Raw genomic sequence first — 6,831 nt, forward strand, 5'->3', positions numbered from 1 at the left:
AAAAAAAAAAAAAGTAAATGCTTGGCAAAAAGTAAACTATTAAATTTTAAAATACTAAAAACAAAACAAGTAAAATATTACCAGGAACAGGAACAATAACTTACTCTGCACAATACCTGGTCATTATAACAACCTCAAAAAGGAGACATTAGGGCAGGCCAGATAGCTCAGCAGATTAAAGTGCCTGCTTAGGCAGATGCAGGGGACAGAGTTCCATTCTCCCAGTGTGCTGTGCTGGCCCCACCCCTGGGTGCACTTAGATAGCCATGGAGACTGGATATGGTGGAGTGCACCTGTAACCCCGGCATTTGGGAAGCTGAGAACAGAAGGATCACTATGAGTCCAATCTGTGTACTGAAACCCTGTAGATCTTGTACCAAATACATTTTTGTAAAAGGAAAACATTTCATATTTTCTTCTCTTCCGATTTCCTGAACTCATGAAATGCTGTGAAACACACAGTAAAAACTGTCTTACCCAATCCATTGGTACAAATAGCTGGTCACTTAACGGAAAAGGACTGTTAAAACAGGGTGTCATTAAAAACCTTTCATGTAAGCCAACTTTTTCACTTAAAATATATAAATACAGCAAGTGTGATGGTGCACACCTGTAATCTCAGCACTGGGAAGGCTGAAGAAGGAGATCTCTGGAAGTTTGAGGCCAACCTGGGCTACAATGTGAATTCAAGGCCAGCCTGAACTGCACAGCGGGACCCTGTCTCAAAGTGTGTGTGTGTGTGTGTGTGTGTGTGCGCACATGCATGCGCATACATGCCAATGTTTACATACAGAATCAAGGCCCTTTCTTTAAATGAGGCAATAGTGAGTTTTCCTTCATTTTTCTTACGTAAACTATACTAAAACACAGCAGCTATAATTTATTTCCATTTCCTTATACTTGTGGCCAAAAAAAAAAACAAAAAACAATATTCTCATAAAACTCTAGATCAGTGATGATGAACCTTTTGGAAACATTTGTCCAAGTACCCAACTGCAACTAACCCTGAATACTGAGGTTTTCGTCCACAATAAACAGCTGTTATGCTCAGAGACTGGAGTAATGAGGCAGCTTCGCTCAAGCACCTACAGAGAAGGCTCCACATCACCTGTGGCACATGTGCCACAGGTGTGCCACCACTGCTCAGCTAGTAACTGTTTTATCCCCATCTAATGTGATAGCCATTTCTACAATGACAAGCCTCTGCTCACACTTCCAAAGTACACCAAACTCAATTTTCATACAAACAACTTTCTTTTTATCCTACTTCACTGGTTCTCATAATCTATAATTAAATTAATTCCAATACAAGCACAAGAGGTTAGCATTATAAAATTCATTAGGAGCATTCAGGCATATTACAGAATTACCTACTACACACAAGCCTTTAAAAGTACACCTGCTCACATGAACGCCTTCAATTAATCCTGACAAGCTAAAGGGGCTGGTGAGATGGCTCAGTGGTCTAAAGCACCTACTTAGAACAAGCTTAGCAAAGCAAAGAGACCACGGTTCAATCCCCCAGCACCACATGCCAGCCAGCCCACCCCCTGGTGGGCTGAGCTGCCCCCCCACACACACATAAATAAATAAAAATTTAAAATTGAAGCTAAAAAATAAATAAATAAATAAAATTGAAGTCATATGCAGACTCTGGCAGAGAGTGGAACACTCATCACATATCCATTTGAGCTTCAGGAAGAAGTTCAATTATTTCTGGAAGAAGTCTCTAAAAAAACGAAGTCTCTAATTTGTGAGATCATGTTTTATGACTGTGACAAGCTGCAAATAAGTGTATCTTGACAAGTACACCTGCTCACATGAACGCCTTCAATTAATCCTGACAAGTTTAAGTATCCTATGTACAAAGTGAATAAGGCAACTACAAAACCAGAACTATGAGATATGTAGGTGAGTAGAGTCTGAAGATTACTGTACATGGCTTCTTAGAACAAATGGCCTCACCTTTGTTAGTGTTTAGACATTAACCAGGTAGACAGTTGACTATATTTCCAACTATTACATACATTTGACAGGATTCTTAGTGCTTGTTACCATCAAAAAGTAAAAATGGGGATATCTCAATGACCTTAAATTTCACTGCAAATATAAACCAACCAATATCCAAAGTTTCCTTTACTGCCAAAAAGTCTTCTTACTGAGGAACTTATCTTCAGATAGCCATTTTTATAAGCCAAAGAATGCCTGACTCTACTTCCTTTTCAGTTTTTAAAATTTAATAACTGTTCATTCATTTCTTTCCTGCTACCTTTTATGTGGTACACAATACTGGTTTTTTACTCATAACGGTGAAAGCACATCTACTTTAGAAATAAAGGTTAAATTTAAAATGTAATGTTATTTCAAAATAAACATGAAGTAACTATTACGCTGTAGAGCTAATATGCCCCCCAAAAGTCTCATGTTAGGCAGGGGGCCTGGTGGGAGGAGGTAGCCACTGGTGACCTCACTTGAAAGGGCATGCTCTTGATCCTGCTCCTCCCTCCTCTCGTCTCCTTCCTGCCAAGAGCTGAGCAGCTCTCCACGCCATGCTCTTCATGCTGTTTGTGCCATGGAGCCAACCTGCCTGGGCTGACTACCCTGAAAACCACGACCTAGAACAAGCCTCTCCTCACTTAAGCGTGGGTGCCAGGCACTATGCTCCAGTAGTAGGAAAGCTTGCCAATAAAGTAACCAACAGTTCAAGGGTTATCATAAGACTATAGGAAATCATTAAGATAGCAGCTAAGTAATCTGAGCATGAAGAAGTCTGCAGGACAACAGAAAGTTCCTGAACATGCATAAAAGATCACTCCAACTGGCCTTTCAGTCTTTTTCTCACCACTTAACCTCACCACACACCTCAAAAGGACTGCTCTGGGTTGAAGGCCAGCCTGAGCTACACAGGGAGTTCAAGTCCAGCCTAAAGTACATAGTGACACTCTGTCTCCAAAGCAAAGAAAAAAGAACTTTCTCAAATGTGTCTCCTCAGACCCTATTAATCTATATATCTTTTTCTAGTTTTCAGAAAAGATACTCAAGAAACATTCTTTAGAAGAATGATTCTTGTAAATTTTGCTCTTATGTGACTACTTACTAATTTCAATTACAGTTTATTCCAACTTTTATCCCTTTTTTTTTTGAATGTCATATTTTTTATTTTCATCTACTTAAACATCTTTCTTAGGCAATAAAACAACTTGCACATGGGATCTTACGATTTCTGAAAACATATTTTAAAAACAAACTTATGTCCATTATACAGAGTTGTAATATTTTAAAAAAAGATTTATAGGCTATATTTTTTTCAGAAAGCAGATAGTTACACTGCAAACCTGCTCAACCAACATTCCTAGTTAAGCCAGTGTTGCAGAATGAAGAACTGTGGTTCAGAAGTCTTCTGTTAAGAATACTTGAGAGCTTCAAAGGAATGTTTAGTTTCCTCCACAAAGAGCCACCAGAATTTTTTCATAATCTCCCGTGGTTTCATCAAGGATGACTGGGCACAGCAAGATCCCGTACATCTTCTGATAGTACACTCTGATGTCATTCATGTCGATTTCCGAGCAAGAGACCATGATCCTGATCAACGCCTTGTGACGAGTGCCAGCGCCTTTCATCGCCTCATGAAGCTTCTCAGCAAAGAAGGCAGGTGTGCTTGTGGCACATTTCATGATGGCTGTGAGGCACCTCTCAATGTCACCTTTCAGCTCCAGGTCCAGAGCCTTGTTCATGTCATGCTCACTGTACTTGGTGTATCTCTGAAACACTCTGCGAAGATGGGGGTAGCTGCGGGTGGTCAGAATGGTGGTGAACACATTCACGTCTGTCCTCTTTCTCCTCCCTGGCATCTGTGTCCACCAGGTCTTCATTCACACCAAGATTCTCACATCGGTCACCCTTAGAGAGAGAAAGCAGAGCCTTCTGGAAATCTCCAGATGTGTCTGTGGTGATGTCTTTGGCCAAATCTCTTTTCAGTTCATCTTTGTAGACTCTAATAATTTCTCTGATTTCTCTATTCTTTCTTGATACCAAAATTTCAATGAGGGTGTCTTCATCAGTTCCAAGACCCTTTATGGTAGCACTGAGCTCATCTGCGTCAAACTGGGCAGGAGTTTTCAGCAGAGCTAAAACCACTTCCTCTGGATGAACATTGAGGACTTTCTTCAGAGCTTCATCCAGTGGCTTCCCTTTTTCCTGGAGGTAGGCTGCTTTGATCCGCTGATGCTGGGCATTGTTTTTCTTCATCAGAATGTCAATGATGGTTGCTTCATCCACACCTTTTACTGTTATGGCTTTGTGCAAAGCCTCAACATCAGAGGAGGGATTAAAGCCAGGGTAGGGGCTCACGGCAGACCGAGGACCACCTTTGGATGTTTTCACAGTTTGAACATATTCCTGTTCTTGATTGTCGATAAAGTAGGCCTGCTTGAGGAATTCTGATACCACTGCCATTTTGAAGAAGTGTCCTTTCTTCTACCTTCTTCCATAGAACTCAAGAGAGGCTCTTCCTAGTGCTTTCCTATCCCTTTATATTTCCTTTATGATGTACTCTCCTGATTTTTTTCCTTACTCCTTTGTAAGTGTTCCTTGTAGCTTCTGAACCAATTTGTTCCTCCTCCCTAAAACCCAAGATAGTATAATAGCTACACTTCTGGTACAGTTTCATTCCCGTTACCTTATTACTCTAGTTATTTCAACAACCGTCACAAATAGAGGAGCAGTAGGCAAGACATCCGGTTACCTACTAGGACATTTGTACCTGGATATGCCACAGGTATCTATGGTGGACAGCCTCCAAAAAGACCCGCAACACATTCCTGCCTCCTGGTATTTACACCCTTATGCTGTTCTCTCTCACAGTGAACAAAGCTGACCTGTGTGACCAACAGGCTAGGACAGAAATGATGGATGTGGCTTCTTAGGTCAGCTCCCAAAAGTTATTACGGCTCCAAACTCTATAATCACACTCAACAAGGCAGTTGCCTCAAACATCCTCATAAACATCTACCTACCAGCAGAAATAAGGCCTCCCCTTCCAACAGCACTCACTCACCCAGCATAAATGAGTCACCATTAAAGTAGACCCACTGGCTTCAGTCAAGCTTTCAGATAACTGAAACTTTTGTTTCTAGACATAGATATCGTGAGTCAATCTCATGAGGAATTCTGAACCAGAACTATCTAACTCAGTTGTTTAAAGTGCCGCTTGGGGGGCTGGTGAGATGGCTCAGTGGTCTAAAGCACCTATTTGGAACAGGCTTGGCAAAGCACAGGGACTGCGGTTCAATACCCCAGCACCACATGCCAGCCAGCCCCGCCCCCTGGTGGGCTGAGCTGGCCACACACACACACACATACACACATAAATTAAAAAAATTTAAAAAAAATAAATAAATAAAGTGCCGCTTGGGCAAAAGCAGTCAGGCGCAGGGGACCACAATTGGATCCCCAGCTCCAGAACTAGCCAAAAAAAAATTCCTTCTCAAAATTCCTAATTATAATAAACTATATGATATAATAAATGTTGACAGGGCTGGTGAGATGGCTCAGTGGTCTAAAGCACCTACTTAGAACAAGCTTAGCAAAGCACAGAGACCGTGGTTCAATCCCCTAGCACCACATGCCAGCCAGCCCCGCCCCCTGGTGGGCTGAGCTGGCCCCCCACACACACACAATAAATAAATGTAAAAAAAAAAATGTTGACAGCACTACCCAAAATAAGTTATTTGCAATGATAAATGTTCTGTAATCAAAAATCAGTACAGTGGTCACTGGTTACATGTGGCTACTGAACACCAAGCATGTGACTAGTTGTGACAGGAACTGAATTTTACATCTTATTTAATTTTAACTAATTTAAATTTAAATAGCCACATTGTTCTTATGATTACTATACTGGAGAGCACAAGTTCATTGTTGTGAGGGAATCTACTATACAGCAATAGGTAACTAATACAGTACTTTACCTTAACGCTTTCTATTTGTTTTGTTCCCCTTCCTCCATTTAGCCAGTCAACCAAACGAAAGAAAAACAAAGCCCTGCTTCTCCCTTCTTTCATCATGCATCTTACTGATCGGCAGCAACACCTCCCCAAGCACACAAGCCAGGAAGGCCCACACTTTCGTCACCCACCCTTTCACCTTACTTATGGTCTTAGTAATTCTTGATAGCTCCATGAGCCACTTCTTTTAAATGTATTGTCATGTTTGTTTAAGACTCTTTTAAATGTATTGTTACTTCAGTTTAGGACTTTGGGATTATTGAAAAATGTCTCTTTAATGACCTCTCTACCCTTGAAACTCAAGATTAATCCATTCCTCACAATGCCACCTCAGTGATGTTTCTACAGCATAGCACTACTCTTTTTTTTTTTTTTTTTTTGCGGAACCGGGGATTGAACTCAGGCCCTTGCACTTGTCAGGGAAGCACTTATTCCGCTGAGCCATCTCCCCGGCCCCCTATAGCACTACTCTTATTAGCTAACTAAACACTTAGCACAAGCCAGACATTAAAATCCAAATTCCTTACAATAACATAAAGCCTCTACAATCTGGGGTCACCTCTCATTCCAACATTCCCAGTTACAGTCACCAACCTCCATGCTCTAGCCATGCTGATATGTATGCAATTTCTAGAACATGTGGGCTATTTCACTTCTATGTCTGTACTTTTTAAACTTGTTTAAATCATTTATTTATGGGCTGGTGAGATGGCTCAGTGGTCTAAAGCACCTACTTGGAACAAGCTTAGCAAATGCATAGGGACCGCGGTTCAATCCTCCAGCACCACATGCCAGCCAGCACCGCTCCCAGTGGCCTGAGCTGGCC

The 6,831-nt window shown here is 41.3% G+C and overlaps 1 protein-coding gene and 1 pseudogene across 1 annotated transcript in view; both read right to left on the reverse strand.

The window, feature by feature from the left end:
- Arhgef12 (Rho guanine nucleotide exchange factor 12) overlaps positions 1-6,831 on the reverse strand; it is a 190,842-nt gene that overhangs the window by 163,808 nt on the left and 20,203 nt on the right. The gene's annotated exons all lie outside the window — the stretch shown is intronic.
- Positions 3,419-4,467, reverse strand: LOC105742894 (annotated as a pseudogene).

The sequence above is a fragment of the Octodon degus genome, unplaced genomic scaffold, assembly GCF_000260255.1.
Source record: "Octodon degus isolate 3935 unplaced genomic scaffold, OctDeg1.0 scaffold00080, whole genome shotgun sequence".
Lineage (NCBI taxonomy): Eukaryota > Metazoa > Chordata > Mammalia > Rodentia > Octodontidae > Octodon > Octodon degus.